The sequence below is a fragment of the Pinus tabuliformis genome, chromosome X, assembly GCF_031772625.1.
Source record: "Pinus tabuliformis cultivar Carrire ecotype Pingquan chromosome X, CPIR1, whole genome shotgun sequence".
NCBI classification, from domain to species: domain Eukaryota; kingdom Viridiplantae; phylum Streptophyta; class Pinopsida; order Pinales; family Pinaceae; genus Pinus; species Pinus tabuliformis.
The window spans coordinates 1,165,774,680-1,165,798,094 of NC_142308.1; positions in this window are offsets into that span (position 1 = coordinate 1,165,774,680).

Here is a 23,415-nt window from a genome sequence, read left to right on the forward strand (position 1 = left end):
GTAAGAGAATACAAAAATGTTATTGATACTTAATCCTAAAATCATTTTTTCTTAAAAAAAAAACTAATTTATAGTATTGAGTAAACCACCATCAAATAAAACATTATTAATTTTATAATTTATCTATTGAAAATTTAAATTATTTTACTAATTTTAATGAGATATATTTTTTATCTTTAATTTATTTTTGTTTTTCTTTGTCGAACATAAACTTTTAGATTGTGTGTAACAATAAATGGGAAAAACATGTTTAGTATCCTAATTTTTTTGTCGTTTAAATTATGATTTTTAATTATTAATTTTAATATTAAATATAAATAGGTTATTAAAATTTGAAAGAAAAAAATAATTATAAATATTTTTATAAATATTAATTTTTGAATAATATTAATTTTGAACTTTCAAAGTAATATTAGTAATTATTAAGTATTTTTTGAAATAATAGTTTGTGATATTTATATTTTGTATAGAAATTTGTTTATGTAGTGAGAATTTATTTTCCATGAGAACCATGAATTTAATTTATACGGTAATAATTAATAAAAATTATAATAAGAAAATGCCATCTTTTTCCTAACATAATTTTATATTTTTTAATAACTATAACTTTCGGGCTCTGCTGTGATCTTTTGCCTCCGGATGATCAGGTTTTTTTTCTTGTGCTTCCTCAGCAAAGGCTTTCAGCCTGCGGTCTTACCAGACCTTCTCTGGAACCCACCTGTTGGACGTCTCCATCTCCATCTATATAGAGGGGAGGCGTAGGGAAGAGATCCAGAGTCTCATCGATCTGATATCCGAATAACCCAGACTATTGCACAGGTTGAGTCGTTATACCTAGAATAAAGAGGGGATTGAGGAAATAATATAGAAAAATATAAAAAGTTACACAACAATTTTTTGATGTTTATGGTAAGGGATGGGAAGTAATATAAACTATACAAAAATTATATTATTAGGTTTATACTAGTAAGCAGTTAATCTGATTATTATGTGTTTCAGGTGGAACCGGAAGGAGAGTTCCTGGTCGAACCAGTGAACATATTAGATCGGAGAAGAGTCGAGCTGCGGAAAAAGGTCATCAGCCAGGTTAAAGTGCAGTGGCAGCACTTTGGGCCTGATGAGGCCACCTGGGAGAATGAACAGGTTATGAGGGATACTTACCCCAGATTGTTTTTGAATGAACAACAACATCGGGACGATGTAGACTTTCAGGGGGGGGAGATGTAACCTTCCCCGTGAAAAGTTAATGTTGGTAAACAGTAAAAGTAATTTTGAACAAAAACTTTATTTGAAATATATTTATAACTCTGTTGCTAGTATTTGATAATAAAAGAATTGTGTTAGTATTATTTGATTTAAAGATATGATTAATCATGACTAATAACTGTGGAGGCAGTTAAAAAAATAAAACCCTAACTACCTTCAGGAGGTAGTTGAGTCCCCAGAGGAAAAAGGGGAAAGTTTGCCAAGTCTGGTAAGGATCAGATGGCAGGAAAGAGATATGCTATGTCTGGTTATGATCAGATGGCAGAGGAAAGAAATGATTTTCCTGTATGCGCTATGTCTGGTTAGGACCAGATAGCGAGCTCTGGTAAAGACCAGAGAGATTGCAGACAAGAGGTTCTGCAAGTGCTTGGGGGTGGAAGAGAGTGAAGAGTCTTCCTACGGACGGGTGGATTGACAAGCATTACAAGTAGGTTGCAGAGAAGCAGGTATGGCCTACTATGAATATATTATTTACTGAGATGTCTCTTGTACTACTCTGTGCTAAAAAGTTAGATACAGTGGAAATATCTGACCATTATTCTTTAACAGAAAATAAGAAAAGAATATTAGCTACTGTATTATAGACAGAGACCGTGACACATTTGCATTCTAAAGAAAAACGAATATTAAACCCTTGCATATATCATTCAGAAATAACAGTAGAAAACTGAGTAAACAGGTTACTGCTACTGCAGAGATAGCAAGAAATACGAACAACGATAGAACTGTACAGACCTTTATTTACATGTGCATGTCAAAGAAAAGAATCGGAGTTCTTTATGAATAGAAAGAATCGAAAGAAATATACGGACACTCTTTGCAAAAGATTGTAATATGCACATAAAGACAAGACATCTACTTATAAGATGAGGCTGGCATGTCTCATAAAACAAATGTATATTATCGAAACTGATTCATTAATCAAAAAAGTAAAAGAACATACATATATAAAAACCTCGGCCAGGAGGGCCGCAAGATCTACAGAGACTTGGAACCAGACCTCTGTGAAATTCGCATGCGCATATTTAATCCACAGTCATATGCATATAAGATTATTAATAAAAACATATGAGTATGTATGCCGAGGAATGCGTGGTAACCCTGGTTACAAGCATTCTCGGCTAGCTTTTTAATAAACCCTCGCTCAGAACAGTTACCCTAGCTGGGCTGGGGTTTGTTCTAAACGGCGGAAGCGCCATAGTTGAAACTTAACAAATACAATCGGACATCGCATCGTATACCAAGAAACAAGGTACAGAGCTTAAATCTATACCCCAAATGCCTGCAACGCATAAACATGCTTAAGGCTGGAAAAAGAACAATGCAATATATACCGAGAACAGTGTAACGCCCAATCTTAATTAAAAACAAAAGCCTGTAATACATAGACGAGCTTGAGTCTAAAATAAGCCAGCAGATAATATTATAAAAGTCAGAACTGTATCTCGACTAGCAGTTATGCCGTAAGCCGAACAAACAATAGAATATAAACTGTACATAGTTACATTTAATCAGGGAACCGGACTTAAACGGAGGCCGCCGGAACCTGATCCTTTAAACAACAGATTAAATACAATACTCAAACAAACTAGGAAATAAACCATGCAGTTTCGCAATAGGGAAACCCTGGTCGCATGGCGGAAGGTTGTACATGGAAGCAAGGAACCACGGCATTCCCTGTTCAGTGGAACAGAGGTTTAGCCACCGTTCCGTGAGAAAAATCAAAACAGACTCTATGGGAGATGAATCTCTCATACCTGTGACAGAGTGGCCGAGGGTTAGAGAGTCGGACTTTCTCCCCAACACCGTTTGAACGCCGAAGGTTTTCCCTGAAAATCATGGAGACAAATAAACTGAGAACCTTGTCAAACGACTGAGAGCAAAAGCAATAAAACGAAAATACAGTGGAAATGCCTTTCAAGAGCTTGACTTAACCTGATCAGTAAACCGAGCTGTAATGTTTCTTCGTGCTTTGGTTGAGCATGGAACCCTGGTGCGGTGGAGAGCTATACCAGTCGTCGGCCGAATACAGTCGAGCCGAGGACTTCGGCAGCCAAGCTCTGGATTCAAAATGAAACCAATAACCAAGTCGAACATAAAATGAACCTTAAATATTCAATGCATGACCTTGCCTCGTGGCATAGCCTTCGCCCTTGATCTAAATGAGTTTGCCTTCACCATCCGATCAGTGAGAAGGATCCGGAAGGGTTTTTAGCGCGAAATGATAAGACCGAGGAGCCAGCCTCATAACTCTTGCAGCTCGAAATCATGCCACCGCACATGGCAGGTCGAAGGTGAGCCGTTGATCATGCCAGGTGGATGATCTACAGTGAGCAGGTGCTGTAAGCGACAATACATCACTGTCCTCACATCTAAACAAAGAAACTTAGTCCAATCTCGATGTATAAGCCATAAAGTTCGCAATTAAGGAGGTGGCAGCCCAGGGTACCCGAGATCTACCGTGGCAGCAAATCCCTCGACCCCACATCTTGAAACCAATATATAAGAACACCTTTTTGTTAAACAGATAAGGAAGGTGAATTTATATGTGTACATGTAATCCAATACGATTAATATAGTGAGTCAAATGAATTATTGACTATGATGAATACAATGTGCGTGTTGTACATTAGAATATGTATATGTCAAAGCCGAAAGTTCTTTTATGCGTGCTGTAATATTATTACATAATCATATAGGTCAATTACTTGGTGAATCCCAGTACACGTGGCTTGTTATAATATAAGCTGGTAAATGTGGATTTATTCATATATAAAAGGAAAAAAAAAATTTATCTCTGTGTTAGAGCGTGACAATTTGGTATCAGAGCCCAAGTTACAACTCTGTGACCTTTGGGAGAATTTTGAATTATGCAACAAAATAAACATACAGTGTCATGACAGAAGCTGAGAGTGTGCTGAAAATAAATTATTTCTGTTTAATGAGTTATCCTTAAGCAGGTAGCAACAGAATGAGGAGAATAAATAGCGCTCCCTATGGAAATTTGGACCAACCTGATAACATGAGACAACCTCAGGGAAATCCTGAATTCTGGGTGCAACTGGGAGCAGAAGGCCGCAATGTTGATTCGACATTAATGAGGACAGTTCAGGAACTAAAGGACGAAATGTCCCGGTTGCGTGCAGACAACGCAAGACTAAATGTGGAACAGGAGAGGATTTTGAAGAGTTTATCCGACAAGCAAAATCAACAACAGTCACATCCAAGGCCCAAACAGCCACGAATAACAGATGAACACAGCTATCACACTGAACAAGAGGAAGCGGAGGACAGAGCAAAGATGTGAGGGGAGAAATATGTCAATGTTTCTGAATATCAGACTCCAAAAAGACCACGGATGGAACTACAAGGGGAGTTCCGGAAGATTAAGCCACCTCAATTCGATGGGGAATCAGAAGAAGCTGCAGAGGCATGGCTAATTAATATGAATAAGTATTTTCAAGTATACGAGTATGATCATCATCTTAAAGCAAGACTGGCTATATTCCAACTGCAGGCCAAAGCCACACTATGGTGGGAGGAGGTCAAGATGGTGTGGGGAGTGAATGAACAGGATGTGACCTGGGAAATGTTTCAAAGACATTTCAAGGAGAAATACCTGACAGAACGTTTTTATGATGAAAAAGCGCGAGAGTTCCATGATCTGCGGCTTGGACAGCAGACCATTGACGAATTTGTAACTAAATTCACTTCCCTGCTCCGATACGTGCCATATATTCGTGAGGAGAAGGCTAAGGTACAAAGGTTTGTTAGTAGCCTACCTCTGGCAATGCGAGAAAGAATAGAGTTTGATAATCCGAAGACGATGGATGAAGCCATCCGGAAGGCAAGACTATGCTATCAGCAAAACAAATCTAAAGGAGAAAATTCTGGGAAGCGTTGGGCAGATAAGCGGGGCAGCAGATTGCCTATGGGAAGTAAGGGAACTCGCAGCAGCTTTCAAAAAGGATTTCCGAAAGGAGCCAATACTAGAAATCCAATCAAAAATCAGAACAGATTCAAGCCTCCTGCAGAATCCAAATATAGTGAACAGCAAGGTAGAGTGGACAATGAAGGCTCAGCTAGACCACCTGTTCAGTGTTGGGGTTGTGGCGGACCCCACTATATTAAAAACTGCCCTCATCGGAAGGACAGCGATCAGTTGTCCCAGATCTATGAAGCTTCAACAGTAGGAGATGTGGCTCGATCTATGCCCAGAATAAATGCAGCACTGGAGGATCGACAAGCTGATTATCAACCAACAATGATAGAGTTCGAAGGTAAGATCTTTGATCGAACTGTTTCTATTTTAGTAGATCCAGGAGCTACTCTAAGCTATGTAAGTCCCAAAGTTGTAGAAAGCTGTGGTTTGCAAACCACTAAATTTAAAAGCCCTTGGCTAGTACAGCTGGCCACTGGGGCCAAAAGACGAGTACTAACTAAAGTCAGCAACTGTCCATTAAGGTTAGCTGGCCAAACAATAACAACTGAGTTAAACGTACTCCCTCTTGGTTCCTATGATGTGCTGATAGGAATGGATTGGTTGGAACGGCGATGGTCTGTAATCAATTGTAAAACAAAAACAGTCTCTTACCGAGATGAACTGGGTGTGGGAAAAGAGATTCAAGGCATCCAGAAACCAGTACAGATCCGGCCGATCACGGCCTCACAGCTCGTTAAATGTATCCGGAAGAAATGCCAGATTTATGCAGTTCAAGTGGGGTATGCAGATTCTGTGGATAAGAGTGCAACTATTGAAAATATACCAGTAGTGCAAGATTTTGCAGATGTATTTCCTGAAGAAATTCCAGGGCTGCCGCCCAAAAGGGATTTAGACTTCACCATTGAGCTGATACCCGGAGCAGCCCCAGTGTCCCGAGCACCCTATCGGATGAGTGTGCCGGAGTTAACTGAATTAAAAATGCAACTGCAAGAGCTGCTGGAAAAGAAGTATATCCGTCCCAGTGTCTCTCCTTGGGGAGCTCCTGTGCTATTTGTGAGGAAAAAAGATGGGACTCTGCGGATGTGCATAGACTATAGACAGCTGAACAAACTGACAGTTAAAAACAAATATCCACTACCCCGCATTGATGAGCTGTTTGATCAGGTAAAGGGGGCAACCATCTTCTCAAAGATCGATTTAAGATCGGGTTACCATCAAATCCGAATTAAAGATGAGGACATAGCCAAGACAGCTTTTCGTACTCGTTACGGGCACTACGAGTTTGTGGTGCTGCCTTTTGGATTAACAAATGCACCTGCCACATTTATGTGCTTGATGAACAGTGTATTTCATCAATACTTAGACAAATTTGTATTGATTTTTATTGATGATATACTTATATACTCCCGGAATATCCAGGAGCATAAAGAGCATCTGAGGATAGTATTACAGACATTGCGGGAGCATCAGTTATATGGTAAATTCAGCAAATGTGATTTCTATAAGGAACAGATCCAATATTTGGGCCACATTATTACGAAGGAAGGTATAGCTGTGGATCCCGAAAAGATCAAAACCATAATGGAATGGCCAACACCCAAAGATGTAGCAGATATTCGATCCTTCATGGGGCTGGCTGGATATTATCGGCGGTTTGTAGAGGGTTTTTCCAGAGTTGCCTACCCTATCACCTCCTTACAAAAGAAGGGAAAAATATTTAAATGGACAGCAGACTGTCAACGGAGTTTTGAACAGCTCAAACATTTACTTACCACTGCACCTGTGTTGTGTGTGGCAGATCCCGAAAAGGAGTATGTAGTCTGCACAGATGCTAGTAAGGAGGGCGTGGGTGGAGTACTAATGCAGGAAGGTAAAGTAATTGCATATGAATCCAGAAAATTAAAAGAGCATGAGCAGAAATATTCTGCCTATGATCTGGAATTAACCGCAGTAATTCATGCATTAAAAATGTGGCACCATTATTTAGTGGGGAGAAAATTTTTACTGATGACAGATCACCACAGCTTGACTAGTTACTTTAGTCAACCAACTTTAAACGCAAGACAAGCGAGATGGGTGGACTTCTTGGGAAATTTCGATTTTGAAATTAAACACTTAAAAGGAAAAGAAAACAGAGTAGCGGACGCACTGAGCCGAAAGGTGCACTGCATTTATGAAATTGGTATTAGTCAAGGATGGTCCACCCTTGACAAAGAAATTGATGAGGTTGCTGCACAAGATCAGAATTACTTGCAAAAGAAGCAGTTGGTACAGAATTCAGACACCCGCTTAATTCAACAAGGGTATACCTTGAATGCAGCCGGAATTTTGTGCTACCAGCAGAAGATTTATGTACCTAATCAAAGCGGTATTAAAGAAAGGATTCTGGATGAACATCATAAGAGTCCTTATGCAGGACATCCTGGTTACCAGAAATTAATCACTTCACTAAGGAAGAAGTACTACTGGCCAGGCATGAAAAAGGATGTGATAGAATACCTGGCGCACTGTTTAGAGTGTTAACAGGTGAAGGCTGAACACCAGCACCCTGCAGGGTTACTACAGCCATTGCCCATACCAGAATGGAAGTGGGAGACCATAACCATGGACTTTATTACCGGGTTGCCGAAATCCAAAAAGAACAATGATTCTACAATGGTGGTAGTGGACAAACTTAGCAAGACAGCTCACTTCATACAAGTTCAGTCCACTTATCGTGCAGCCCAAATCGCAAAATTTTTCATGCAGAATATATTTAAACTTCATGGGCTGCCGAAAGTAATAATATCTGACCGTGATGTTAAATTTACCTCAGTTTTTTGGAGGACCTTATTTGAAGGTCTAGGAACTCAATTGAACCTCAGCACCGCATATCATCCGCAAATTGACGGGCAAACTGAGCGGGTGAATCAAGTAGTGGAAGACATGCTGAGGTCTTATGTGATGCAGCAACCTACACGATGGGAGGAGTATTTACATCTAGTGGAATTCGCCTACAACAATGGTTATCATGCATCTTTGAAGATGAGCCCATTCGAAGTGCTTTACGGTCGGAAATGCCGCACACCCTCCAGTTGGGGTGGACCAGAGGACAAATTTTTGCTAGGCCCTGAGATGCTGGAAGAAATGGAAGTCATGGTGAAAAAACTTCGAGCTAATCTAAAGATGGCTCAGGACAGGCAGAAGAATTTTGCAGATCGAAAGAGAACATTTAAAGAGTACCAAGTGGGTGAGCATGTGTACATCAGGATACGAGCAAGAAAAAGTACACTTCAATGGAATGCTTGTGCCAAATTGGCACCGCGTTTTTGCAGACCATTCCAAATTCTGGCACGAGTAGGGCCACTAGCTTACCAGCTTGCCCTGCCCAGCTATATCCGGGTTCATAATGTCTTCCATGTATCAGTTTTAAAAAGATATGTTTATGACCCTAGGCATATAATAAGTTGGCAGGACATTCAGGTAAGGGAAGACTGTTAATTATGTAAACTGAGATAGAATACTAGTAAGCAGCTAATCTGATTATTATGTGTTTCAGGTGGAACCGGAAGGAGAGTTCCTGGTCGAACCAGTGAACATATTAGATCGGAGAAGAGTCGAGCTGCGGAAAAAGGTCATCAGCCAGGTTAAAGTGCAATGGCAGCATTTTGGGCCTGATGAGGCCACCTGGGAGAATGAACAGGTTATAAGGGATACTTACCCCAGATTGTTTTTGAATGAACAGCAACATCGGGACGATGTAGACTTTCAAGGGGGGGGAGATGTAACCTTCCCCGTGAAAAGTTAATGTTGGTAAACAGTAAAAGTAATTTTGAACAAAAACTTTATTTGAAATATAATTATAACTCTGTTGCTAGTATTTGATAATAAAAGAATTGTGTTAGTATTATTTGATTTAAAGATATGATTAATCATGACTAATAACTGTGGAGGCAGTTAAAAAAAATAAAACCCTAACTACCTTCAGGAGGTAGTTGCGTCCCCAGAGGAAAAAGGGGAAAGTTTGCCAAGTTTGGTAAGGATCAGATGGTAGGTGAGAGATATGCTATGTCTGGTTATGATCAGATGGCAGAGGAAACAAATGATTTTCCTGTATGCGCTATGTCTGGTTAGGACCAGATAGCAAGCTCTGGTAAAACCAGAGAGACTGCAGCCAAGAGGTTCTGCAAGTGCTTGGGGGTGGAAGAGAGTGAAGAGTCTTCCTACGGACGAGTGGTTTGACAAGCATTACAAGTAGGTTGCAGAGAAGCAGGTATGGCCTACTGTGAATATATTATTTACTGAGATGTCTCTTGTACTACTCTGTGCTAAAAAGTTAGATACAGTGGAAATATCTGACCATTATTCTTTAACAGAAAATAAGAAAAGAACATTAGCTACTGCATTATAGACAGAGACCGTGACACATTTGCATTCTGAAGAAAAACGAATATTAAAACCCTTGCATATCTCATTCGGAAATAACAGTAGAAAACTGAATAAACAGGTCAATGCTACTACAGAGATAGCAAGAAGTACGAACAGGGATAGTACTATAAAGACCTCTAGATACATGTACATGTCGAAGAGAAGAATCAGAATTCTTTATGTATAGAAAGAATCGAAAGAAATGAACAGGCACTCTTTGCAAAAGATTGTAATATGCACACAAAGACATGACATCTATTTATAAGATGAGGCTTGTATGTCTCGTAAAACAAATGTATATTATAGAAGCCGATTCATTAACCGAATAAGTAAAAGAACATACATATATTAGACCTCGGCCAGGAGGACTGCTAGAACTACAGAGACTTGGAACCAGACCACTGTGATATTCGCATGCGCGGATTAGATACACAGACATATGAATACAAGATTATTAATACAAATAAATGAGTATGTATGCCGAGGAATGCGTGTTAACCCTGGTTACAAGCATTCTATACCAACTTTTTAATAACCCTCACTCAGAACAGTTACCCTAGCTGGGCTGAGGTTTGTTCTAAACGGCAGAAGCGCCATAGTTGAAACTTAACAAATAAATTCGGGCATAGCATTGTATACCAAGAAACAAGGTTAAGACAGAGCTTAAACTATACCAAATGACTGCAACGCATAAACATGTTTAATGCTGGAAAAAGAACAATGCAATATATACCGAGAACAGTGTAACGCCCAATCTTAATTAAAATCAAAAGCCTGTAATACATAGACGAGCTTGAGTCTAAAATAAACCAGCAGCTAATATTATAAAATTCAGAACTGTATCTCAACTAGCAGTTATGCCGTAAGTCGAGCAAACAATAGAATATAAACTGTACATAGTTACATTTAATCAGGGAACCCGACTTAAACGGAGGCCGCCGGAACCTGATCCTTTAAACAACATATTAAATACAATACTCAAACAAACTAGGAAATAAACCATGCTGTTTCGCAATAGGGAAACCCTGGTCGCATGGTGGAAGGCTGTACATGGAAGCAAGGAACCACGACATTCCCTGTTCATTGGAACAGAGGTTTAGCCACCGTTCCGTGAGAAAAATCAAAACAGACTCTATGGGAGATGAATCTCTCATACCTGTAACAGAGTGGCCGAGGGTTAGAGAGTCGGACTTTCTCCCCAACGCCGTTTGAACGTCGAAGGTTTTCCCTGAAAATCATGGAGACAAATAAACTGAGAACCTTGTCAAACGACTGAGAGCAAAAGCAATAAAACGAAAATACAGTGGAAATGCCTTTCAAGAGCTTGACTTAACCTGATCATTAAACCGAGCTGTAATGTTTCTTCGTGCTTTGGTTGAGTATGGAACCCTGGTGCGGTGGAGAGCTATACCAGTCGTCGGCCGAATACAGTCGAGCCGAGGACTTCGGCAGCCAAGCTCTGGATTCAAAATGAAACCAATAACCAAGTCGAACATAAAATGAACCTTAAATATTCAATGCATGACCTTGCCTCGTGGCATAGCCTCCGCCCTTGATCTGAATGGGTTTGCCTTCACCGTCCGATCAGTGAGAAGGATCCGGAAGGGTTTTTAGCGCGAAATGATAAGACCGAGGAGCTAGCCTCGTAACTCTTGCAGCTCGAAATCATGCCACCGCACATGGCAGGTCAAAGGTGAGCCGTTGATCATGCCAGGTGGATGATCTACAGCGAACAGGTGCTGTAAGCGACAGTACATCACTGTCCTCACATCTAAACAGAGCAACTTAGTCCAATCTCGATGTATAAGCCATAAAGTTCGCAATTAAGGAGGTGCCAGCCCAGGGTACCCGAGATCTACCGTGGCAGCAAATCCCTCGACCCCACATCTTGAAAACAATATATAAGAACACCTTTTTGGTAAACAGATAAGGAAGGCGAATTTATATGTGTACATGTAATCCAATACGATTAATATAGTGAGTCAAATGAATTATTGACTATGATGAATACAAGGTGCGTGCTGTACATTAGAATATGTATATGTCAAAGCCGAAAGTTCTTTTATGCGTGCTGTAATATTATTACATAATCATATAGGTCAATTGCTTAGTGAATCCCAGTACACGTGGCTTGTTATAATATAAGCTGGTAAATGTGGATTTATTCATATATAAAAGGAAAAAAAAAAATTATCTCTGTGTTAGAGCGTGACAATTTGGTATCAGAGCCCAAGTTACAACTCTGTGACCTTTGGGAGAATTTTGAATTATGCAACAAAATAAACATACAGTGTCATGACAGAAGCTGAGAGTGTGCTGAAAATAAATTATTTCTGTTTAATGAGTTATCCTTAAGCAGGTAGCAGCAGAATGAGGAGAACAAATAGCGCTCCCTATGGAAATTTGGACCAACCTGATAACATGAGACAACCTCAGGGAAATCCTGAATTCTGGGTGCAACTGGGAGCAGAAGGCCGCAATGTTGATTCGACATTAATGAGGACAGTTCAGGAACTAAAGGACGAAATGGCCCGGTTGCGTGCAGACAACGCAAGACTAAATGTGGAACAGGAGAGGATTTTGAAGAGTTTATCCGACAAGCAACATCAACAACAGTCACATCCAAGGCCCGAACAGCCACGAATAACAGATGAACACAGCTATCACACTGAACAAGAGGAAGCGGAGGACAGAGCAGAGACGCGAGGAGAGAAATCTGTCAATGTTTCTGAATATCAGACTCCAAAAAGACCACGGATGGAACTACAAGGGGAGTTCCGAAAGATTAAGCCACCTCAATTCGATGGGGAATCAGAAGAAGCTGCAGAGGCATGGCTAATTAATATGAATAAGTATTTTCAAGTATACGAGTATGATCATCATCTTAAAGCAAGACTGGCTATATTCCAACTGCAGGCCAAAGCCACACTATGGTGGGAGGAGGTCAAGATGGTGTGGGGAGTGAATGAACAGGATGTGACCTGGGAAATGTTTCAAAGACATTTCAAGGAGAAATACCTGACAGAACATTTTTATGATGAAAAAGCGCGAGAGTTCCATGATCTGCAGCTTGGACAGCAGACCATTGACGAATTTGTAACTAAATTCACTTCCCTGCTCCAATACGTGTCATATATTCGTGAGGAGAAGGCTAAGGTACAAAGGTTTGTTAGTAGCCTACCTCTGGCAATGCGAGAAAGAATAGAGTTTGATAATCCAAAGACGATGGATGAAGCCATCCAGAAGGCAAGACTATGCTATCAGCAAAACAAATCTAAAGGAGAAAATTCTGGGAAGCGTTGGGCAGATAAGCGGGGCAGTAGATTGCCTATGGGAAATAAGGGAACTCGCAGTAGCTTTCAAAAAGGATTTCCGAAAGGAGCCAATACTAGAAATCCAATCAAAAATCAGAACAGATTCAAGCCTCCTGCAGAATCCAAATATAGTGAACAACAAGGTAGAGTGGACAATAAAGGCTCAGCTAGACCACCTGTTCAGTGTTGGGGTCGTGGCGGACCCCACTATATTAAAAACTACCCTCATCGGAAGGACAACGATCATTTGTCCCAGATCTATGAAGCTTCAACAGTAGGAGATGTGGCTCGATCTATGCCCAGAATAAATGCAGCACTGGAGGATCGACAAGTTGATTATCAACCAACAATGATAGAGTTCAAAGGTAAGATCTTTGATCGAACTATTTCTATTTTAGTAGATCCAGGAGCTACTCTAAGCTATGTAAGTCCCAAAGTTGTAGAAAGTTGTGGTTTGCAAACCACTAAATTTAAAAGCCCTTGGCTAGTACAGCTGGCCACTGGGGCCAAAAGACGAGTACTAACTAAAGTCAGCAACTGTCCATTAAGGTTAGCTGGCCAAACAATAACAACTGAGTTAAATGTACTCCCTCTTGGTTCCTATGATGTGCTGATAGGAATGGATTGGTTGGAACGACGATGGTCTGTAATCAATTGTAAAACAAAAACAGTCTCTTACCGAGATGAACTGGGTGTGGGAAAAGAGATTCAAGGCATCCAGAAACCAGTACAGATCCGGCCGATCACGGCCTCACAGCTGGTTAAATGTATCCGGAAGAAATGCCAGATTTATGCAGTTCAAGTGGGGTATGCAGATTCTGTGGATAAGAGTGCAACTATTGAAAATATACCGGTAGTGCAAGATTTTGCAGATGTATTTCCTGAAGAAATTCCAGGGCTGCCGCCCAAAAGGGATTTAGACTTCACCATTGAGCTGATACCCGGAGCAGCCCCAGTGTCGCGGGCACCCTATCGGATGAGTGTGCCACAGTTAACTGAATTAAAAATGCAACTGCAAGAGCTGCTGGAAAAGAAGTATATCCGTTCCAGTGTCTCTCCTTGGGGAGCTCCTGTGCTATTTGTGAGGAAAAAAGATGGGACTCTGCGGATGTGCATAGACTATAGACAGCTGAACAAACTGACAGTTAAAAACAAATATCCACTACCCCGCATTGATGAGCTGTTTGATCAGGTAAAGGGGGCAACCATCTTCTCAAAGATCGATTTAAGATCGGGTTACCATCAAATCCGAATTAAAGATGAGGACATAGCCAAGACAGCTTTTCGTACTCGTTATGGGCACTACGAGTTTGTGTTGCTGCCTTTTGGATTAACAAATGCACCTGCCACATTTATGTGCTTGATGATAAGTGTATTTCATCAATACTTAGACAAATTTGTATTGATTTTTATTGATGATATACTTATATACTCCCGGAATATCCAGGAGCATAAAGAGCATCTGAGGATAGTATTACAGACATTGCCGGAGCATCAGTTATATGGTAAATTCAGCAAATGTGACTTCTATAAGGAACAGATCCAATATTTGGGCCACATTATTACGAAGGAAGGTATAGCTGTGGATCCCGAAAAGATCAAAACCATAATGGAATGGCCAACACCCAAAGATGTATCCGATATTCGATCCTTCATGGGGCTGGCTGGATATTATCGGCGGTTTGTAGAGGGTTTTTCCAGAGTTGCCTACCCTATCACCTCCTTACAAAAGAAGGGAAAAATATTTAAATGGACAGCAGACTGTCAACGGAGTTTTGAACAGCTCAAACATTTACTTACCACTGCACCTGTGTTGTGTGTGGCAGATCCCGAAAAGGAGTATGTAGTCTGCACAGATGCTAGTAAGGAGGGCGTGGGTGGAGTACTAATGCAGGAAGGTAAAGTAATTGCATATGAATCCAGAAAATTAAAAGAACATGAGCAGAAATATTCTGCCTATGATCTGGAATTAACCGCAGTAATTCATGCATTAAAAATGTGGCGCCATTATTTAGTGGGGAGAAAATTTTTACTGATGACAGATCACCACAGCTTGACTAGTTACTTTAGTCAACCAACTTTAAACGCAAGACAAGCGAGATGGGTGGACTTCTTGGGAAATTTCGATTTTGAAATTAAACACTTAAAAGGAAAACAAAACAGAGTAGCGGACGCACTGAGCCGAAAGGTGCACTGCATTTATGAAATTGGTATTAGTCAAGGATGGTCCACCCTTGACAAAGAAATTGATGAGGCTGCCGCACAAGATTAGAATTCAGACACCCGCTTAATTCAACAAGGGTATACCTTGAATGCAGCCGGAATTTTGTGCTACCAGCAGAAGATTTATGTACCTAATCAAAGCGGTATTAAAGAAAGGATTCTGGATGAACATCATAAGAGTCCTTATGCAGGACATCCTGGTTACCAGAAATTAATCACTTCGCTAAGGAAGGAGTACTACTGGCCAGGCATGAAAAAGGATGTGATAGAATACCTGGCGCGCTGTTTAGAGTGTCAACAGGTGAAGGTTGAACACCAGCACCCTGCAGGGTTACTACAGCCATTGCCCATACCAGAATGGAAGTGGGAGACCATAACCATGGTCTTTATTACCGGATTGCCGAAATCCAAAAAGAGCAATGATTCTATAATGGTGGTAGTGGACAAACTCAGCAAGACAGCTCACTTCATACCAGTTCAGTCCACTTATCGTACAACCCAAATCGCAAACATTTTCATGAAGAATATATTTAAACTTCATGGGCTGCCGAAAGTAATAATATCTGACCGTGATGTTAAATTTACCTCAGTTTTTTGGAGGACATTATTTGAAGGTCTAGGAACTCAATTGAACTTCAGCACCGCATATCATCCGCAAACTGACGGACAGACTGAGCGGGTGAATCAAGTAGTGGAAGACATGCTGAGGTCTTATGTGATGCAGCAACCTACACGATGGGAGGAGTATTTACATCTAGTGGAATTCGCCTACAACAATGGTTATCATGCATCTTTGAAGATGAGCCCATTTGAAGTGCTTTACGGTCGGAAATGCCGCACACCCTCCAGTTGGGGTGGACCGGAGGACAAATTTTTGCTAGGCCCTGAGATGCTGGAAGAAATGGAAGTCATGGTGAAAAACGTTCGAGCTAATCTAAAGATGGCTCAGGACAGGCAGAAGAATTTTGCAGATCGAAAGAGAACATTTAAAGAGTACCAAGTGGGTGAGCATGTGTACATCAGGATACGAGCAAGAAAAAGTACCCTTCAATGGAATGCTTGTGCCAAATTGGCACCGCGTTTTTGCGGACCATTCCAAATTCTGGCACGAGTAGGGCCGGTAGCTTACCAGCTTGCCCTGCCCAGCCATATCCGGGTTCATAATGTCTTCCATGTATCAGTTTTAAAAATATATGTTTATGACCCTAGGCATATAATCAGTTGGCAGGACATTCAGGTAAGGGAAGACTGTTAATTATGTAAATTGAGATAGAATACTAGTAAGCAGCTAATCTGATTATTATGTGTTTCAGGTGGAACCGGAAGGAGAGTTCCTGGTCGAACCAGTGAACATATTAGATCGGAGAAGAGTCGAGCTGCGGAAAAAGGTCATCAGCCAGGTTAAAGTGCAGTGGCAGCACTTTGGGCCTGATGAGGCCACCTGGGAGAATGAACAGGTTATGAGGGATACTTACCCCAGATTGTTTTTGAATGAGCAGCAACATCGGGACGATGTAGACTTTCAGGGGGGGGAGATGTAACATTCCCCGTGAAAAGTTAATGTTGGTAAACAGTAAAAGTAATTTTGAACAAAAACTTTATTTGAAATATATTTATAACTCTGTTGCTAGTATTTGATAATAAAAGAATTGTGTTAGTATTATTTGATTTGAAGATATGATTAATCATGACTAATAACTGTGGAGGCAGTTAAAAAAATAAAACCCTAACTACCTTCAGGAGGTAGTTGAGTCCCCAGAGGAAAAAGGGGAAAGTTTGCCAAGTCTGGTAAGGATCAGATGGCAGGTGAGAGATATGATATGTCTGGTTATGATCAGATGGCAGAGGAAAGAAATGATTTTCCTGTATGCGCTATGTCTGGTTAGGACCAGATAGCGAGCTCTGGTAAAACCAGAGAGACTGCAGCCAAGAGGTTCTGCAAGTGCTTGGGGGTGGAAGAGAGTGAAGAGTCTTCCTACGGACGGGTGGATTGACAAGCATTACAAGTAGGTTGCAGAGAAGCAGGTATGGCCTACTATGAATATATTATTTACTGAGATGTCTCTTGTACTACTCTGTGCTAAAAAGTTAGATACAGTGGAAATATCTGACCATTATTCTTTAACAGAAAATAAGAAAAGAACATTAGCTACTGCATTATAGACAGAGACCGTGACACATTTGCATTCTGAAGAAAAACGAATATTAAAACCCTTGCATATCTCATTCGGAAATAACAGTAGAAAACTGAATAAACAGGTCAATGCTACTACAGAGATAGCAAGAAGTACGAACAGGGATAGTACTGTAAAGACCTCTAGATACATGTACATGTCGAAGAGAAGAATCGGAATTCTTTATGTATAGAAAGAATCGAAAGAAATGAACAGGCACTCTTTGCAAAAGATTGTAATATGCACACAAAGACATGACATCTATTTATAAGATGAGGCTTGTATGTCTCGTAAAACAAATGTATATTATAGAAGCCGATTCATTAACCGAATAAGTAAAAGAACATACATATATTAAACCTCGGCCAGGAGGACCGCTAGAACTACAGAGACTTGGAACCAGACCACTGTGATATTCGCATGCGCGGATTAAATACACAGACATATGCATACAAGATTATTAATACAAATAAATGAGTATGTATGCCGAGGAATGCGTGGTAACCCTGGTTACAAGCATTCTCCGCCAACTTTTTAATAAACCCTCGCTCAGAACAGTTACCCTAGCTGGGCTGAGGTTTGTTCTAAACGGCAGAAGCGCCATAGTTGAAACTTAACAAATAAATTCGGGCATAGCATTGTATACCAAGAAACAAGGTTAAGACAGAGCTTAAACTATACCAAATGACTGCAACGCATAAACATGTTTAATGCTGGAAAAAGAACAATGCAATATATACCGAGAACAGTGTAACGCCCAATCTTAATTAAAAACAAAAGCCTGTAATACATAGACGAGCTTGAGTCTAAAATAAGCCAGCAGCTAATATTATAAAAGTCAGAACTGTATCTCGACTAGCAGTTATGCCGTAAGTCAAGCAAACAATAGAATATAAACTGTACATAGTTACATTTAATCAGGGAACCGGACTTAAACGGAGGCCGCCGGAACCTGATCCTTTAAACAACAGATTAAATACAATACTCAAACAAACTAGGAAATAAACCATGCAGTTTCGCAATATGGAAACCCTGGTCGCATGGCGGCAGGATGTTCATGGAAGCAAGGAACCACGACATTCCCTGTTCAATGGAACAGAGGTTTAGCCATTGTTCCGTGAGAAAAATCAAAACAGACTCTATGGGAGATGAATCTCTCATACCTGTGACAGAGTGGCCGAGGGTTAGAGAGTCGGACTTTCTCCCCAACGCCGTTTGAACGCCGAAGGTTTTCCCTGAAAATCATGGAGACAAATAAACTGAGAACCTTGTCAAACGACTGAGAGCAAAAGCAATAAAACGAAAATACAGTGGAAATGCCTTTCAAGAGCTTGACTTAACCTGATCAGTAAACCGAGCTGTAATGTTTCTTCGTGCTTTGGTTGAGCATGGAACCCTGGTGCGGTGGAGAGCTATACCAGTCATCGGCCGAATACAGTCGAGCCGAGGACTTCGGCAGCCAAGCTCTGGATTCAAAATGAAACCAATAACCAAGTCGAACATAAAATGAACCTTAAATATTCAATGCATGACCTTGCCTCGTGGCATAGCCTCCGCCCTTGATCTGAATGGGTTTGCCTTCACCGTCCGATCAGTGAGAAGGATCCGGAAGGGTTTTTAGCGCGAAATGATAAGACCGAGGAGCCAGCCTCGTAACTCTTGCAGCTCGAAATCACGCCACCGCACATGGCAGGACAAAGGTGAGCCGTTGATCATGCCAGGTGGATGATCTATAGCGAACAAGTGCTGTAAGCGACAGTACATCACTGTCCTCACATCTAAACAGAGCAACTTAGTCCAATCTCGATGTATAAGCCATAAAGTTCGCAATTAAGGAGGTGCCAGCCCAGGGTACCCGAGATCTACCGTGGCAGCAAATCCCTCGACCCCACACCTTGAAACCAATATATAAGAACACCTTTTTGTTAAACAGATAAGGAAGGCGAATTTATATGTGTACATGTAATCCAATACGATTAATATAGTGAGTCAAATGAATTATTGACTATGATGAATACAAGGTGCGCGCTGTACATTAGAATATGTGTATGTCAAAGCCGAAAGTTCTTTTATGCGTGCTGTAATATTATTACATAATCATATAGGTCAATTGCTTAGTGAATCCCAGTACACGTGGCTTGTTATAATATAAGCTGGTAAATGTGGATTTATTCATATATAAAAGGAAAAAAAAAAAATTATCGCTGTGTTAGAGGAACAATGAGCGAACCGTTGGTTCAAACAATGCATCTGCCTGAGTAAGAATAGAGCAAATTGAAATCACGAGATATCCACAGAATTTACAGCCAGGTGAAGGTGCGCCTTCAGCGATCGAATTGCCTTGTAATGACCGACTATCGTCGTGTAGAAGCGGGTGAACGGTTAATTAAAACAAAGTGTTAACGGTTGATTCAAACAACGTGACTGCCTGCGTAAGCATAAAGGAAAGGAGCAGTTTAAGTTTTTTTTTGGGTTTGAATTTGAAAATATAATTTTATGTAAAAGATCATTTGAGTTGTTTAAAATGAATTTCTTAAATATAATTTTAAAAACTCCTTGCCAAATAAAATTCATAGAAGAAAATGCTAAAAAAACAAAACGAAACCACGAGATATCCGCAAAATTTACGGCCAGGAGCAGTCGCTACTTGAGCCATTGACCGACTCTCCTCTATCTCAGAAAAGAGCCGTGTAATCGTGTAGAAGCGAGTTTCTATCAATGTTCGGCCAAAAACGCAATCCCTATTTTCTTCCTTAATCACCAATTTCTTTGCGCGTGGAACGCCACCATGCCCATCACCATCGTCGAGCAGCTGACGTTAACAATCGGTAGGCAAGCACTCCAAAATATCATCGTGATTTTGGTGCAGGATCAAATCCCATCTGCCACAGGGCCTTCTCCGCGAAGAAGTGAGCTCTAACTCTGTTTGCCACTCATATTAGACTACCGTGCCATTCCACCTGGTGATTTTTTTTAGCGTGTAAGTTCTTGGCAATTGGCAGTGTAGGGCGGCTTCTCCATCTTTATAAATATATTTCTGTGACTGAGCTATTTCCGATCTCATGGGCTGTTCAGGAGAAGGAGAACAGATAGTGAACGAGGTTTGAAAATTATTAGTCTTCGTGAATATTTCCGCCGTGCCAAAATATCAAAGCAAAAGTGAGGCCATAAGCGACACAACGCGAACAAATAGTGAACAAGGTTTGAAAATTATTAGTCTTCGTGAATATTTCCGCCGTGCCAAAATATCAAAGCAAAAGAGAGGCCATAAGCGACACAGCGCGAACAAATAGTGATCCTGTTGAGCTTCCTTGGTTCTACTCCTTATCTGTCAGTGTAAATCATAGAGTATGACCCTTACCGTCCTTAAGAATACAAGGAATCGTTTAAGTAGACATCATGGGTATTCTCATGAGTAATTGTGTAGATTATGTGCTATGGAAAAAAATTATTTTTCTTGAAGTTTTTAAAAATAAGTTTTTAATGGGTATAGCCTATCTCAAAGTTTTATGGCCTTTTACAAAGCTTGCAAAGAGTCTAGAGTTAAACTTGCTCGCTTTGATTCTATCTCTAAGGTTCATCTCCAGTATATCCAAGGAATCATGGATAGGATTGCCTATATCTTTAAGAAGATTAATATCTTTTTTTCGTTCAAACCTCTCAGTACCATCTCTAAGGTTCATCTCCAATATATCCAAGGAATCATGCATAGGATTGCCTATATCTTTAAGAAGATTATTATCTTTTTTTCATTCAAACCTCTCAATACCATTAAAAATTCTCTTAAAGACCCTATTAACCGTAAGGACATAAAAGGGGTCTACCTTGTTCCCTTCTCCTACATTGGAGAAACAAGTAAACATGCTGCTAGCATTAGACACAATCACTCATCATGAGCCCTTCTCGAACATGCAGAGAAATTGAAACACCATGTATGCATTGAAGAATCCAAAGTCATTACTAGGGTCATTACTAGGGTTGATCACTTCTACCACAAGAAACTTCACGAAGCGATTGAGATTTAAAGACAACCCTTGCCGAACATGCAGAGAAATCGAAACACCATGTCTGCATTGAATAATCCAAAGTCATTGCTAGGGTTAATCGCTTCCACCACAGGAAACTTAGGGAAGCTATTGAGATTGAAGGTCGGGCCAGAAATCTTGATAGGGATGATGGTTGGAAATTGAGTAAGAGCTGGATTCCGGCTCTCTCTTCACTACTCTTCCTCCCTTTCTTCTCCTTTCTCCTTTTAATTCTTTCTGATCTACTATTATCTTCTTCTAGTTTTATCCCCTATTATCCTTATTATTTTTCTTTAATTTCATGTTAATATTTTTTTAGCAGCCTTCTTTTTTTTTCTTTTTTAATTTTGCATTTTTTCCCCTTACATTTTGGTTTTTATTTTATTTCCCCTTAAGTTTCAGTTTTCATTTTATTTCCCCTCTTACCATTCATCTTTCTGACTTTTTTTTTTGCCTTATTATTATATTGGTTAATACAACTAAAATATGTTTGGGCATAATAATATAACTTGATTAATAATATTTTTCTAATAAACCTTTAACTTTAGTTTTATATAAGTTATCATTTCTATCCTCCTATTTAAGGGAAATAAGCCATCCTCTATCAAATAAAGATCATATTAAATGGATATTGATAATATTAATAAATTATTATTAAAATATATTGAAATAAAATATTTAAAAAATAATTATTCCTAACAGCTAGTTTTCAATGGAATACATTTTCTCTAATATGAATAAGTCAACCGTAACAAATAATATCATATAAATTGATATTATTAACTAATTATTTTATATAAACCCATAATATTGAAATAAAATATTTAATTATTACATAACAACTAGTTTCTAACTAAATATAGAATAATTTAACAGATAACTCCTTACCACTAATTCTTAAATAATATTTTACTTTCCTTTGCAACTAATTTACCAACGGCTAAATCTGGGCAATGATGCATCCATACTATTTATTCCTTCAGATCGATTGATTTCTCATCTTGTCCTGAGGATGAACCACATTAGTTGGTTCGAAATGTCCACCAAATCCTAACAATGTGATTAATTAGAAAGACTTATATCTACATTATGGGTCACAAAAGTCTTAGATCTAACAAGTTCTTTCATTTTGTTATCTCGACCTTTAGTGTCTCATTAATTTTTTTGTGGTCCATATTTTGGGTTCTTGAGATTCAGTTTGCAAGGGGGTCCAGCCATAAATACCTCTTCTCAGCTGTGTAGAAATAAATGGACAATTCTACAAATAAATACCTCTTCTCAGCTGTGTAGAAATAAATGGACAAGTCTACAAAGGCCAAGGAATTGTTAGGATGGCCAGAATCTCGGTAAAAAAAATTCAACAAATCTTGCAAAAGTAGTGTTTAAATCATTTTTTTTTAATTTAAATGGATTCAACACCATCAAAAACCTCTGGGGCACCCAAAATCTTAAAGTTTAACAATTATAACCTGAATTTACAAAAATCTATGACTAAATTAACTGAATATATCAAAATATTGGTAGAATTTTCTTAATTTGTAGGGAAAAAAATAGTCTATTTAGACTACAATGAAATAAATTATCTTTCATGAGAGCATTATTTTAAAAGAGTAATAATAATCGTATTTATATAGAAAAGAGTAATAATAATTGTATTTATATATCAGTAAATGTTTTAGAGTTTTTCTATGTATATTTTTTTGGGTAGAAATTATGGATTGGTTGGAATCGTATATTTAAGTTATAAACTCTTCATAATTAGAGTACTGCATAATTAAAAACTAATTTTAAATAATAAAAAATAGAAAATTAATCAAGAATTGTGTCTCTCTATTCCCTCAAAAAACTCCAAATTTTATAATTTTAAATTTTTTTGTTGGAATCACAATTTTGAGTTGTAAACTCTCCACAATCTAAATGGTTCAATCCATATATATAATGAAAAACAAAAGATCAAAATTGAACTAAAAATTGTTTTGTCCATTCCAACCAAAAACTCCAAAAGATATATTTTTGGGCCGATAGCCCTTTCTTTTGAATCAATGCACCTCACTTTTTCGTCT